The sequence below is a fragment of the Lissotriton vulgaris genome, chromosome 3_1, assembly GCF_964263255.1.
Source record: "Lissotriton vulgaris chromosome 3_1, aLisVul1.2, whole genome shotgun sequence".
Classification (NCBI taxonomy): domain Eukaryota; kingdom Metazoa; phylum Chordata; class Amphibia; order Caudata; family Salamandridae; genus Lissotriton; species Lissotriton vulgaris.
The window spans coordinates 2121624870-2121641638 of record NC_141689.1 but is presented as its reverse complement, the minus strand read 5'-3'; positions in this window follow the sequence as shown (position 1 = coordinate 2121641638).

The following is a 16769-nucleotide window of genomic DNA, read 5'->3' as shown; positions in this document are numbered from 1 at the left end:
TATGCGGCACCCATATTTCCATCTACTTAATATTTTACGTGTGATCACAGACACAATTTCATAACTGCAATTGAAATGTCTCATATATTCCATAAAAACAGTCCATTATTATAACAACATAAATCGTTTATCTTTCAGTGAACATCTTATTGTTTTCCATTATCCGTCGTGACACATAACCCACTCCTGTGTTGATCATTTTCATTTGTTATTCCTTCTTTCTTCTTCTTGCTGCTTAAGTTGGGCTCACACCCCCCAGCAACCAGATTTCTCACACACACAATGTAAATGATAAGAAAAGGAATTAACATCTACATATAAATATAGTTAAGTGGATATCATATATATCACACTGATGTATTCTTAAATGAGAAGAGAACAATGATTTTGAAAGTGTGCATTCATATTGAAATAAAACACATGGGAACAATGATATGCGGACTATACAAATGTTTCATATTGCTTGCCTTCACTGAGATGTGTGAAAAATGTATAAATCATGCTTAATCAGTATTTTCATCCTACATGAAACTGCTCAAGAGGATTCAGAATATGAGGATGTTCTAACCCCGAGCTGCACAACACCACCAATACAAAAGGATTGCATCATCACAATCCACCAACAGCAACACCATGACTGGGGCAGAAATGTCTGTCACTAGAGCACCCATAACTACCACTGTGACAGTAGCACTGACAACATACACTTTAATAACAAGGTCAAGTAATATATTGTAAATTATTGTAATACTTATAACATTCACATCCATGACACCCATTTCTACATCTTTAGTTATTATTACAACATAATAGTAAGTAAGTAAATCTTTATTCAGTTTCAATTTACATGAAGAACCATAAAAGCATTTGCACATTACATTGCATCATTTAAAATTCATTTTAACAAACCTAGTACAAATTTAGTATATATTCATTTAAAATTAGTATCCTTGTTCTTTAGTCCAAATGATCAAACATTATTATATTAAAGATTTACTCTGTGTTTAAAAATACATTTAAAAAAAGTGCTCACAGTTTTACATATTTGTTCGGAGTTTAAGAATTGCAGCCACAACATCGCGGGACGGCATTTTCTAAGACCTAAAGTTTTCAACAGGGGAATTAGCCATAGCTTACGATGTGCGGAATAGTATTTGCAAAACAGTATGGTGTGAATAGTTGACTGTTCAGATGTTTCATCACATTGACATACCGTTAAGCTTTCTTCCCAACTGTTTCTATTAGGTAAGGCTACAACCCTGTGGAAAATGTTCAGCCTGAATCTTACAAGTAAAAAGCGCTCAAAGTGTGAGTCAACATAAGTTAAATAAAGTTCCATTTCTAACGTGGTCGTAACCGCCAAGGAGTGTTGTACTGATGGTTTCTTGATCTCTAGGCTGATACGTAACTCTTCAAAATGACTCATTGCCCTTGTTTTTAATTCTTTCTTCGGGATTTCAACAATTGTTGCAGGATTAGAATAGTACCTAGTCATCCCTAAGTCAGTAAGGAGATGTTTTATGTATCAAGCCATTCTATTTTTTCGACGTGATCAAGTGTCATACAGTCTGCAACAATCTCTTTGGTAAAAGTGTTTTTTGTTGACGTCCAGATACGGCGCCAAAAAAGTAAGGGTTCAATCTTTGCCAAATCCTCATTGTGGGGCATTCCCAACACTGTATGACAAGCAAAAGTAGGTACTCTTTTTGGGACAGCCAGTAGAAATCTCATGAAGGTGTTCTCCGCTACCTGCAAGGCTTTTGTATTTTTGTGTCCCCACAGGCCCGCCCCATATAGTGCGATGGAATGGCATTTAGCCTTATAAATCTGGAGGAGTTCAACTGGTGGCCTTTTCCCTAATTTCTGGGCAAATTTTATAAGTGCCGCAATAGATCGCAAAAGTTGGTGTTTACGGGCTTCTATGGCCGCTTTCCAGTTAAGCTTCTCGTCCATCATAATCCCTAAAAAAGGGTATTGGGTAGTTGATTCTAGTTTTTCGTTATCGAGGAAGATGCTCTTTCCATGTTTCTTTATTTGGCCTGCCACCATGACATATGTCTTTTTTATGTTTATGTGAAGGTCTAAACTGCTCATGAATTTTGCATACCTATTCAGGGCTTTTTGCAACTGTCGTGGGGTCCTTGCTAAAATCACCGCATCATCTGCGTATAGGAGCGCGGGTACCAGGCGGTCTTTCACACGGGGCAGATCCAAGCCCCCCCTCAACATTACTACCTCAAGACCGTTGGTATAGAAGGAGAAGAGAAAGGGGGCCAGGACGCATCCCTGCCTGACACCACGCTCTACTGTAAAGGGTTCTGACAGTTCACCCCGTACCCCAAAACGTACCCTAGAGGAGGCATTGGAATAGAGTTCTCTAAGGAAGGTTACAAGAACTATGTCTATTCCCATACCAATTAGAACTGACCATAATTTTGCGTGGGAGACGCAGTCAGAAGCTGCGGAAAGGTCGACATAAACCATATACAGCTTTTTCCGCTTAGCCGACACATGCTTTCCCATCATCAGGGCCAGGTTCAGAGCTTGTTCCGTTGTCCCGAAGCCCTCCCGGAAGCCATACTGGATATCCGAGAGGGTTCCGGTATCGTCCGCCCACTCCTGCAAGCGCTGGAGGACCACTCTGCCCAGTACTTTCCCCAGCGAGTCCAGGAGTGAGATCGGACGATAACAGGCCACCTCCTCTCTATTTCCCTTCTTGAATATTGGTACCAAAATTAATTGGGTCCAAGATGCAAGCAATCCGCACTTCATTGTTGCATCAAACACCCTTTTTATGATGGGGGCCCACAGATCTAACTTAAATTTAAAGAAATCAACTGGTACCCCATCCGGGCCAGGGGCTTTTCCACCTTTACTTGCTTTCACAGCGTTTATACCTCGTACAGTTCGACTTACAGTGGGATTGGAAATGATTTACCCTGATTTATCTTATTATTTCCTTCTGTTAAAACTACTTCTGGAGGTTTACCAAAAATTTTTGAGAAATGGTTTACCCAAGTTGGTCCTTCGATAGCGACTTCTACTTTTGGCTGGTCCTTTGTGTCCATCAGAAAGGGTGCTTTCACCACCTTCCAGAATAATTCACTATTTCTATTTACTGAGTTCTCATGGAGCTGATTCCATAAGGCTTTCTTTAGTTCCTCTTTTCTCACTTTACATGCCAACCTTTACACTTTTCTCAGGGTCCTAACCTCATCTTGGTCTCTAATGGTTTGTGTTAGCGCTCTTTTTAGGTTGTTATGGGCTGCTGAGCAGTAGTGGTTGAACCATCCTTTTTTCTCTGCCATTTTCCCTTTTTTGCTTTATTGTCAAACATTCATTCGCCTTATCTAGGATCCCCTTAAAGTAGGATAGGACTTCTTCGTCTCTTACGTCAGTGTCTAAACTCTTTAATATTGCCGGATATGCTGCAGTTACTACCTTATTTGTTAATTCGTCAGGGTCTGCCTTCCCCGATCCAAGAGTATAACCATTGTTTTTTTTTTAGGTGTATGTTATTCTGGGCGAGGGTAGTCATTAAAATTTGTACTGATAAGTGTCCCTGATCTATAATTAAATAAAAGGCTAAAGCAGCATGATCACTTAATGTGTTTATTATCACTCTGAAATTCTTAGTCCTATTTGCAAGGGTCGCTGTGGTCAAGATATAGTCAATTGTTGATTCGCTACCCCTTCCGAGATAGGTGGGGTCCAATTTCCCACGAAGGGGATTTATTTCATTTAATATTACTAAATCCAGACTGGATAGAGTTTCATTTAAGAAGTCTCCCACCACAGTGTGGTTAAAGTGGGTTATTTGCTCATCTATTTCGTGCCCCATACCGCAGATGTTACTATTTATCCTTTCACAGGGGTGGTGATTAAAGTCACCACCCCAAACGATGCTTGGGGGTTCTAAACCTGGGGTTCGTTTAATCCAAGTAAGGAGTTTCTTGCGGAGAGCCCCCAGGGTTTTTATTCTCTCGCTTTCCACTAAATTATCATACATATTTACGAGAAGAAGGTTTAGTCTTTTCTGAAAGGACAGTCTCAGAATCTGATAGTAAGGTTCTAGACTGAGTGCGGTAATTTCTAGGCCTGATATAGTGTTCGATATATAAGTTATTATCCCACCCTTTGCCCTACCATGGGTGCTTGCAATACCTGGTGAGAAATACGTTTTATACCCCGTCAGGTGCATTTCTGTGGTAAGCCAGGTCTCCTGGAAGGCTAACACTTGGTAATCTTTAGCGAACTCCAAGACGCTGCCATCCATGATTTTTGCGCGGACTCCCGCAATATTCCAGAACATGATTTGTGTGTTTACTGCTTTCCTATCAAGGTTTAGTCTGTCATTTGTGCTACACTCCTTATTTAAGACAGATGACCCTAACACCATATTTCTTTCCTCATGTGTTAGATCAGATGTACTGCTAATAGAATTCCCCATGGTGTGATTTCCCCCCCCTCACGGGTATCACATTTAATCGGACCAACTGTCTTTCGCCTTCTAATTTGTGTCTTTCTACTGGACCCTTAAGAATAGTTTCCCCCTGCAGGCTGGTGGTTTCTACCACAGTATGTTCTGGTGGAGAAGATTGTTCTCTATCAAGTCAATCTACTTCCTCTAGCCCAAACAACATCGAGAAAGGGTTGAATGTGGGTATGTTGAATTCTGGGAATGATGGTTGATAGTTGTTGTTCTGGTTCCCCCACTGTGACTGTGGGTATAATCGTTGAGGGGGTTGGTTAAAATAATGTTTATGAAAGGGTCGATAACCTACTTCTCTCCAGTCTGAGCGATAACTTCTGATTGGGTTATGTTTTGGATTTGTTATCAGTTCTCGTGGATAGAAGTAGCTAACATAGTGTGTAGAAATGTTATCTCCCCCTATAGCCTCATACCAGTCACCAATGCACCTCACCGCTCTATGGTCCTTGAAGTTAATGATTATCACATTCCCCCTCTTATCCTTTGGTCTTGATCCCACCCAAACAGCACGCCTTACTGTTAGGATTTCCCCGTTTACATGTGCGGGAAGGGGTCTATTTTGCTTCAGCCAATAGATGGTTTTGTTTTTTAGGGCGTGGTAGTTCTCTCTGACCCCCTCTGCTAATTCTGGAACCCCAGTCATGACGATTGTATAGGGGGCAGATTCCGGGGGTAAATCCACTATCCTAGGTATAGGTCTTTTTGGGCTCTGGGTTGACTGTTCTCCCGTTTCCCTGACTGGTCTATTTTTCGTAGGTGGATTAGTCTTTGCTAGGGGGGAGTTATTTTCTGCTTGATTCTTCTCTATTACGTTTTTTTTCCTATCGCTTTCTGTGGTTCCTTCTTTTGCTTGGATGTTTACAGGTGGCTTGCGTTTTTCTTTATTGGTTATTTCTTTTGAGGATTTTGTTAATGCTTTTTTCCCCAGCGTGGTACCAGATTTTGGGGGTACACCACTAGTGGATGGTTGTTCTGGTGGTGGGGCAGTAGGAACAGTAGAATTTTTATGCTGTAATGTTGACAGTTTCGTTAAGGCCAAGGTGTTCACTTCTATTTGTTTACCCAGCTTGTCTAGATGTGTGCTTATTAGTCTCGTTCTCTCCAAGAGAGGCAGTAAGAGTGACTTCACTATAAACTCTATTTTTGAGAGAAGTTCATTCTCCATGTTTAAATCAGGAGGTGGCCCAGTTATGTTATTCATTGTATGTGATGCATTTGACTTGGGAGACCGTGTGGGAGAGGGTGTTGTGTCCAGAAGGATCGTTGTGCTTAGAGACGAAGGAGAGGGTCGTCTCTTTCTTTTCTTTGGATGGTTTTCTACTTGTTCTAAGATTACCGGGGAAGAGACAGGTAGTTTTGGTGAACTAAATCATCTCGATGAGTTGGGGCTGACTAGAGGATTCGAGGGGGACGTGGCCTCGTTGATGTTCGTCCTATTTAACCCCTCGTCCCCTAAGGGCCCTAGGGGAGTGAGGGAAGTAAGGGAAGTAATACTAGTGGGGGGGATAATGACATATGGGGAGTCTAAAGCTATCACATCCGGTGAACGTGCTTTCCCAATCAGTCCTAGAGAGGGACGCTTGCCAGTTAGTAGGTCCATGGATAGGCGTTTTTCAGTGTCAGCAATTTCCTTTTCTAGGACAATAGTTACCCGTTTAAAGAATTGATCTATAGTGCCTGTTACAGTCCCCCTTGACGTATTAACAGTTATATTCCTTCATTTTCCAGCGTCCGAGGACATAATTGTGCAGAGGTGACGATTTCAATGAAGGAACACCGTTTGCGGCGCACAATACACAATGTCTTATAATTTGTAGTACTATTGTTGTTATCCAGCAGATGGTAGTAGCGAAGATAGTCTCTTACCGGGATTCAAGCGTTAGGGGGGTGGCCCGTCCCGTCCTTTGTCGACCTTTGACGGCCTTAGACGGCCCGCCCTTTGCCCGGGCTTTGCCCTGGGTGCTCCAGCGCGCTCCCGCGGAGCGGGGTTCTTCGTTACATGTGGGCGTAAGGACGTAAGAGTGAGGGTGGGGCGGGGCAGTCAGGGAGAGCGGGCCCGTGTCTCGGCCTAAGGGTTGCCGGGACTCCTGGGAAAGCGAGTCACGGTCCCAACGCTCGCAGCCCTGCAGCCCTGTCACTCACCCAACAGGTGCCAAAGTCCGGTTTGATCAGCTGGGCGATGCGGGACCCGCAAAGTGGGTTCCGCGAGGAGTAGAGGTAATCCTTGGAAATTAGCAGCAAAGCAGAGGTCTGTGAAGGCGTCCCACGAAGCAAACAGCAAGCAGAGTCTTTTTAAATAGTGAGGGTGGGGCGAGGCAGTCAGGGAGAGCGGGCCCAGTGTCTCGGCCTCAGGGTTGCTGGGACTCCTGGGAAAGCGAGTCCCGGTCCCAACGCTCGCAGCTCTGCAGCCCTGTCACTCACCCAACAGGTGGCAAAGTCCGGTTTGATCAGCTGGGCGATGTGGGACCCGCGAAGCGGGTTCCGCGAGGAGTAGAGGTAATCCTTGGAAATTAGCAGCAAAGCAGAGGTCTGTGAAGGCGTCCCACGAAACAGTTACAATGCTTTCCTTTGGTGTCATTTGAGAATTGCTACTTGGAAAAAGTGATGGTGATTCTGGGGCAGTGGTTGGTGACTAATTTATTGAGGCCTTTACAGGTCTTGATGTATATATCTTGAAAACAACAGATGCAATGGATTAGAGAAGATGTTGTGAATAGGCACCTGTGAATTGTTTGTGCATTTCATATTTGTGTGCATTAATACCAATGTACAGAGCATGGATTTACTCCTGAGTTTACATAAGCACACTGACATGATGGTATAGCATTTTAAAAGAATTTCCTTTGATATATGGAACTTTGTATTTGTTCCTTGCTCTTCAGAAATAGGTCTTAATTTAGGGTCAGAAACCACCCATCTTGTTAAAAGTGGATGTTTCCTCCTGCATGTTTACTGGTAATCATTTCTGCAGCACACATTTAGAGTCATGTTTTTTTTCCATTGACATTGTTCTTGCTGTTGTTGATGAAAACTTTCCATCACATACACAGAAAAGGTGCAGTTTCCATATCCCTTCCACCAGCTCACTGTATTCTATTCATTCATGATAGTTTGTTATTGCGTATGTAACTAGTTTGTCCTGCCAGCTCCAAATGACAATTGCACAGAGTGGGCAGAACTAATGTTCATGTAGTGGGCTAGTACTTAGATGAATGGCATTACGACGTTTCATAAAACTTTGTTCTGATTCGCTGAAAATGTAATACTTTTGCTCACACTGATGATTCTGTAATAGAAATTATTTTCTATGTAAGAGAATTGAATATAATCCCCTGATTTTGGAGGTGACCCAGAATTGTTTCTGATAGTGCTAAGTATGTTGTCTAGTTCCCAATTGATTTCCTGCTCACTTGGGACTACAATTATTCTGATTCACACTTTATTCCGTATGCCATATTTGCACAGAGCATTATACTTTAAGCATTTGCATTTATGGTTTCTGTCCTGCCCTTCTGAATTGTCCGTAATAAATCTTTTAAATGTATTCCTGCCCTATAACAGTTATTGAGTCTATACTTATGTAGTGAATAAATATATTTTGATGTGATATAAGGGGCCTCATCTCGAGGACGTATCGCCTCATGAAATTGAGGTTTAACACTGTCTGTGATACCTCAACCCGTGGGCATGCTGGTGAGGTAATATTTCGAGTGTAAAATTGATGGGTTGCCCACGCCTACCCAAGCATCTGCCAAGCAACACTAAACACCAAGACCAACATCTTCAATAGAAAGTAACCCTTACTCAAAGTTCGAAACACATTGGCATTAGACTTCATCAGTCCGGTCCCAAATCCACAAATGGCATATTATTTTGACTTGACAGCATTGACCAACTTTGAGTCTGTGGCAAACGAGTTGTGGTTCCAGCCTTAGTAGGGCATCCATGACCTGATTTAGTATTTTTGAAAATGTGGACTGGAGCATAGCTTCCATGACACCACTCATTCCTGGAGGCTTCAGTTAAAAAAAAACAAAGGCCTGGCAGCAAGTGCATGGGAGAGGCTGGGGTTTGCTGTCCAAATCACTATGCTTGGCTGCAAAAGCAGGTTTGCTGCATCCATTAAGTACTATATTGTGTCCGTATTCAGTTGGTACTTGCTCAAAATATATGTCCAGGAAATGTTTAGTGGATTGAGGCATTTCCTAATCAAACCTGGACCTAAACTGCACATTTGTTATTCTTTTAACCTTCTCTTGTTTCTTCTGATGCTGAAGTTGTAACAGCAGTTGTATCAGTAGCAATTGTATCTCCTGTTGCAGAAAATGATGCTTTGCTTGAGCTTCATCCGTGCTACTTAAGAGAAGTGTGAGTGGGAAGGGAAGGCTTTATATATAGTAGTAAAGATGACAACGTTTACCTGCAACTCAGTGTCCGCATTTTTTGTATAGTGTTTTGGTGGCGATGATGTCGTTGGAAAGGTTGACATCATTTTTGTATTTTATGGCTTAAAAACTGTTGTAATCTTCTTTTTTCATTATAGAGTTTAGAGTCCTGTGTTGCCATGTTCTATATTCTACCTATGTGCAGATGTTCTCTTCCCTGGCAGTTGCTGTTGGACTGGCCAAGGGGAGAGCCACACTTTTCTTACCTAGGATTTATTTCTACAATAAATCTTCCTGCAACTCATATTTTACTTGTATTGGTATCATTGTTACCACAACCTTTTTGGCGACGTTTTGGCCAGTTTTCTTCATTATCCTGGGTAAGAGTGGCGAGACCTACGCGATTGGGACTTCTGCAAGCATATTTTTGTACTACTTATACTTATCTCCTTCATCTACTACTCTAATGGACTTGCCGTGAGTACATTTTTAGGAGAAACATTCATTTTTAACAAGGTTGAAAGTTGTGCCGTTACCTGTGCGCTCTAGCGTATTTAGAATGGTGTTGCCTGGAGCTGCGTAGCGAGCGTCTTTCGAATGATGCTGGTTGGAGCTGCGCAGAGCTTGCACGTCACCAGTGTGCGCAATTGACTACAAAAACAACACGTTCACCGCGCTGTTGGTACAAGGCCAACTAACCTTGGAAACACACGTCAAAATACGTGGCGGCCTTTTTGTTTCTTCAGAATTTGTCGGGACGCCGTGTTTCTCCTCACCTTCACGCAGCGCTTCAGTCTTTCAGTTGAAACGAAGGATCCTTACAATATTTCACAAATAAACAGGTATCAAACAAGTGGAACAAGAACTAGTGAGAATACTCGACAGTAAAACGAGTAATTTCTTTTATCTTTTTGTGATTCTTGAACTTTGGATTGTTTGTTTATGTTTTTTTTATTTCTTTGAAATTACTCACCTGCTCATTTGTTCATTATGGACACTCAGAGTCCTACTGTTGCTCATAGTTCTACTGTCACTCCTGTTCAATATATTATGGAGAGCCAGAGCTCAATTATAACTCCTCCAATTTTTCTAGCTTCTCCTGGACCTTTATTAATAGAATCGGAGGATTGGTTACCTATGTTTGAGAACTACTTGGATGCTGTAGATGGTTCAAAATTTAGTGCTGCAAGGAAAAAAGCTTTGCTTCTGAATAACATAGGCAAGGAAGGTTAACGCATTTTTAAGTACTTACCTATAGTTATCTTACCAACTGGCAATGCTATTGAAGATGTTTACCTTGAAGCTAAAAAACGTCTTGAAGTAAGGTTCGCGAAAGAAGTTAACATTGTTATGAATCGCTACCAATTTTATACTCACACGCAGGAAGAAAACCAATCTATAGATGAATTTGTATCCAAACTCAGGGAATTGTCTCTTAAATGCAAATTCGGAGCAATGACTGACGAGTTAGTAAGAGATCAACTTATAGTGCAATGCAGATGTAAGAAAACGCAGGAACGACTTTGGGCTGCTAAGAATCCCTCATTGAAGGACGCTATAGACATAGCTAAAGTGTTAGAACACTCTCAATATTGTATGCGGGAGTTGAATTAGAAAGGAGGTAGCAGTGGAATCGTCTCATCTGTGTCCAATACAGATACTGATGTAGCAGCTGTCTCAAGATCAGGAAGATTTTCCCAAAGAGGAAGACAGCAAGTTAGATCTTGCTTTAGGTGTGGAACTCATCTCACAATGCTGACTTTCGTAAATGTCCTGCTGTAGACAGGAACTGTCTGAAATGTGGACGCAAAGGTCACTTTTGTAACATGTGTAGGAAATCTTTTAAGCAACATGTAGCAGTCATTGATGAGGATGATGATCAAATAACTCATAATGCTTATTTTTCTGGTGCTACTGATGATTTTTCTCCACAGGTTGATCGTATTTTACTTGTTGATGATCCCAGTGATGATCTGGATATTCAGAGTCGTAGAAAGAATAGACCTAAAGCAAGTTTTAAGATTAACAATGTTCCTGTAGATTTAATGGTTGATTGTGGTTCACTGTATACCATTATTCCAAAACACACTTATGATAGGTTATGGCCCGATTGTGCTTTGTTACCTAAAGATATAAATCCAAGAGGGTATCAGGGGGAAACGATAAATATTATTGGGTACATGAAATCTGTGATTGAGTTCAAAGACAGATCCGTTGTAGGAAAAGTTTACGTAGCCAGTGACGGTCCACCTATTTTAGGTTGGGTGCACCAATTTGATCTTTCCATTATTGTAAACCCGAGAGCTCCAACTCAAGTCATGGTTGTGGATGATTTGCCCCTAGATAAGATTTTGGAGGAGAACAAAGATGTATTTAAAGATGAGTTAGTGTGTTTTAAAGGTTATGTACACAAAATAATTCTAAAACCCATTGCTATTCCTATACAGCATAAAGCAAGAAGAACACCTTTAGTGGCTAGAGAAGCTGTTAAAGAGATGCTTCAGGAAATGCTTACTTCTGGGGATATTGAGCCTGTTGAGAGTTCATCGTGGGTTTCTCCAGTGGTGATCACAGAGAAATCGGATGGCAAATTTAGATTTTGCATTGACCTCAGGTCTCTCAATCAGAGTGTAGTTGTGGATATTTTTCCACTTCCAAATATAAATGAGCTAATTTTAGCGTTGAGTGGTGGTAAATTTTTCTCTAAGTTAGATTTGAAGAACGCCTACCACCAGATCAAATTACATGCAGACTCTAAACCCCTTACTGCCTTTATCACCACGGAGGGTGTGTATCAATGTACCAGAATGCCTTTTGGTCTTTGCTCTGCTGCTAGCATCTTTCAAAGAATGATGAATGTACTGTTCAAGGGTGTAAAGAACATCGTTTTTTTTCAAGATGACATTCTTGTATTTGGTAACACAATTGCCCAGCACAATTTCACCCTTCGTGAGGCTTTGTCAAAGATTAGAGAGTCAGGGTTGACACTTAGACGTGATAAGTGTAAGTTCCTAGTAGACAAGGTAGACTATTTAGGGTATGAGATTTCTGATGTAGGTGTAAAACCCAAAAGGAATCTTGTTGATGCCATAAGGTTAGCTCCTGTCCCTTCAGACAAGGACAAGCTTAGATCCTTCCTAGGATTAGTGGAATATTATTCCAAATTCGTTAAGGATTTCTCCTCAAAGACGACTGCTTTGAGAGATTTGATGAAGAAGGGTGTTAGTTTCTCTTGGGGTACTTCACAGCAGGCCTCTTTCGAAAACATAAAAAAAACATCTGTTAGGCAGGGATTCTCACACCTTTCGATACCAAACGTCACATTGTCCTCACTGTAGATGCGAGTGCAACTGGTTTAGGTGCTGTCTTGGCACAAATTCATAGTGGTCAAGAAAAGACTGTAGCATTTGCATCAAGGAGTTTAACAACTTCGGAGAAAAACTACTCTGTTATAGAACGTGAAACCTTGGCTGCTGCTTGGGCTTGTGAATATTTCAGGACCTATCTGTGGGGGTCGAAGTTTACCTTGAAGTCTGATCATAAACCTCTGGTTAAGGTATTGTTACCTGGTGGGGATGCTATGTGTTCTGCAAGGTTGGCTAGGTTGGCTTCTCGTCTGCAAGAATATTGTTACAACATTGAGTACATTCAGGGGTGGAAAAACACTCAAGCAGATTGCTTATCAAGACTGTCATTGGACTGGAAGACAGTTGATGAGGTGGCTGTGCTGAAGAAGCAGAATGAGGGTGCTGTTGCGTTTGTTCAGGATGTGTTGAGTATATGTGAGCCACGAGCTTTAACTAAGAGTGAGTGGATTGATGCTATGTCAGCAGATTGTTCCATGGCTGAGCTAAAGAAAATAATACTCACAGGTTGTAAAAGAGAAAGCACAGTGTCAGTTACCAACAGACCGTTTGTTAAGGTTCTAGACGAACTTTCTGTATTTGATGATACGGTGATTATGCGTGGTGACTTATTTGTCCCACCAATTTCTTTGAGAAATAGTTTAATTATGTTGGCTCACGAAGGACATCTAGGCCAAACAAGAACTAAGCAGAGACTAAGAATGAATTGGTGGTGGCCTGGCATGGATGCAGAGGTGAATGCATGGATTACTAAGTGTGAGGTCTGTAGGGAGAGTGACAAACGCTTGAAAGTTGGTGTCCAAGCTTCCTCTGGACACATTTCTGATCCAGGTCAACCATGGCATACCATATGCTTAGATTTCATAGGGCCAATGAATAGTTTAAAAGAAAATTTGCGTTTTGGTATTGTTGTGGTTGATGTGCATACAAGATGGATGATAGTTAAATTCACCAAAGACATTACTACTTCCACCACTATTCGTGCTTTGAAATGCATGTGGAGAGAAGAGGGCATACCGTTAGTTCTTTTAACGGACAATGGTACAAAACTGACATCAGATGAAATGCAGAGATTTCTTTCAAGTTGTGGTATCAAACATAGCCGTACCTCCCTGTACAACCCACAGGGTAATGGTATTGTTGAGAGGGCCAACCGTGTGATTAAAGGTGCCATACAGATGGCAACTTCTAGTGGGCAGGACGTGGATTCAGTTGTTTCAGAGATGCTGTGGGCTCATCGCTCTAGTGTACATAGTGTTACAGGCAAGACTCCTTTTGAAATGATGCGTGGGAGATTACCCAATACTAAACTTGTACCAACTTGGATGAGAGACATTATTTCTGGCAAAGATGTCTCTGCCAATTCATCCTCAGTTGCATCTCAAGATCGCGTCGTTGGTAAATCCAATTATAGTAGGAGAATTTGCTCAGGAGATCTGGTTGAAAATACGCTCTGGCAGGCCCACTTCTTCTACTAAATTTCTTGGACCTTTTAGGGTGAAAGTCACTTTGCCGTATGGAGTCATTCTGGATAATGGTGAGAAGTGGAATTATAGAAGGGTTGCCCTGTACCAAAAGAAAAATGGTGTTAATGGTACAAATTCTTCACCTTGTGACTTTCCTGTCAGCAACACCTTCTTATCTATGTCAGATGATGATTTTCTTAAAAATTCCCAAACTGTGAGTTCTTCTCGTTTTAATGTGCAAGGAGGGGGTGATGCCCCTGCTCCCCTTCCTTCTGCCCCTTCTGATTCTTCTTGTTCTCGTCGGGGACGTTTGTTTAGAAACTGTCATCCACCAAGTTACTTGAAAGATTATGTTTGTAAATAGAATGTGCTTTACAAAATGTGTATTTTCTTTTCCTCACTCCCATTTGTTTTTTCCTTTAATCCTTTTGTTTTTTTATTATATAAGAGAAGAGGATGTGTTGTAATCTTCTATTTTCATTATAGAGTTTAGAGTCCTGTGTTGCCATGTTCTATATTCTACCTATGTGTAGATGTTCTCTTCCCTGGCAGTTGCTGTTGGACTGGCCAAGGGGAGAGCCACACTTTTCTTACCTAGGATTTATTTCTACAATAAATCTTCCTGCAACTCATATTTTACTTGTATTGGTATCATTGTTACCACAACAAAAACCTTTCTGCATATTTGGTGTTGGTTGTGTTTATTTAAAAGTAGAACATTTAATTTTGAACGGGTTTATGAAAAGTACGATGTGGTAATTGTGCTCTGCAAAACTCTCATTCTGGGCCTAACCAATAAGACGATGTTATAAGGACAACTCACCTGTACAATTTGCTATGGCAGAACATTTTTCATAGAGACAATTTTCTCATTTAAATTATCCGATATTATTATTGAGCTTTTGTTGAGTTTGTGTTAGGAGAAAGGCTACAATGCAAGCAACCGCACACCATTTTAGAGAAAATTCGACATATATCTATACTACTTTGTGGCGGTCGTCACTAAGTATTTAAAGTTAGGCCTGCTTTTCCTCCATAGAAATAGATTTTTTTGATTTGGTAATAACTTTGAACTCGTTTGACGAATCTCCACCAAACTTTCCCTAAAAAAGTTAATTCTCCTCAGCTCCTTCCTGGAAATGTTCAGGGTGATCTGTCAAGCGAGGGGATGAGAGGGGGTGGAAGGGGGTGTGGGGGGCAGGGGTAGGTGAGAAAAAAGTGGTGTCCCATAGTGCAAAATCCCCATGCATTTCCTGTAGACTTCTTTAGACAAGGCTGTGAACAGCATGACACCAAATTTGGCAGGAAGCAAGAGCTTTTCTGCAGATTGTTTTTTGTACATTATTGATTTATCTTACTCTATGGTTTTATCTCTATGCTCTTTCATGTGTTCCACATTCTAGATGGCTCTGACTCAGCTAGAACTCTGTAAGAGTTAGTTTGTGCCTGGCCAGCTAGCGTTAGGGTTACTGTTACTTTTGCTGCATTAAACTCCAGCTTCACTCTTCAATGTAGTGTTATTAGCTTATTTACAAAATTTCTTGGCGACAGATTTAGCTGGCCAGGAGTGCAGAGAAGATTCCTGTCTTTCAGGAGTGTATTTTGACCACTTATCGGAGTGTGTCTTCTACAAGCAGTCTACAAGTAGCAGATCCCTATCGCTGTGGACCCACTGCACGGAAGAGTCTCCCGGCGTATTTCCAGCTGGAGTAAGGATTTTGCTATTGTGCAACATCGTGAAGAAAAGCTCGAAGGCCTGTTACTCACCCAAGGGTCCGGAGAGGCATCAGGGCCTGTGACGGTTACTTGGCGGCCTTCTCATCCACCCCAAACACTGCTCTGCTGATGAGGGAAACTGTCCTGAAACCCGGGCCATGTCTCGGGTCCAGAGAACTTGGGGATAATGAGTAACTACTTGCACCAACTGTGGTTAACTACTTTTTACTCGTCCATCTACATGCACTACATGTACCAGAGTGCTAAGGGGCGACCCGGAGAAGAGGCTAGTGGTGTGAGATCCATCTTGGTTGTACTTAAACGACTCCCGTGAGCCCTGAGCTGACGAGCTCTTGGAGACGCACCTGCGCGCCGGAGAGGCATCAGGGCCTGTGACGGTTACTTGGCGGCCTTCTCATCCACCCCAAACACTTCTCTGCTGACGAGGGAAACTGTCCCGAAACCCGGGCCATGTCTCGGGTCCAGAGAACTTGGGGATAATGAGTACTACTCGCACCAACTGTGGTGAACTACTTTTTACTCGTCCATCTACATGCACTACATGTACCAGAGTGCTAAGGGGCGACCCGGAGGAGAGGCTAGTGGTGTGCGATCCATCTTGGTTGTACTTAAATGGCTCCCGTGAGCCCTGAGCTGACGAGCTCTTGGAGACGCACCTGCGCGCCGGAGAGGCATCAGGGCCTGTGACGGTTACTTGGCGGCCTTCTCATCCACCCCAAACACTGCTCTCCTGACGAGGGAAACTGTCCCGAAACCCGGGCCATGTCTCGGGTCCAGAGAACTTGGGGATAATGAGTAACTACTCGCACCAACTGTGGTGAACTACTTTTTACTCGTCCATCTACATGCACTACATGTACCAGAGTGCTAAGGGGCGACCCGGAGAAGAGGCTAGTGGTGTGCGATCCATCTTGGTTGTACTTAAACGGCTCCCGTGAGCCCTGAGCTGACGAGCTCTTGGAGACGCACCTGCGCACCGGAGAGGCATCAGGGCCTGTGACGGTTACTTGGCGGCCTTCTCATCCACCCCAAACACTTCTCTGATGACGAGGGAAACTGTCCCGAAACCCGGGCCATGTCTCGGGTCCAGAGAACTTGGGGATAATGAGTAACTACTCACACCAACTGTGGTGAACTACTTTTTACTCATCCATCTACATGCACTACATGTACCAGAGTGCTAAGGGGCGACCCGGAGGAGAGGCTAGTGGTGTGCGATCCATCTTGGTTGTAGTTATTGAGTCTATACTTATGTAGTGAATAAATATATTTTGATCTGATATAAGGGGCCTCATCTCGAGGACGTATCGCCTCATGAAATTGA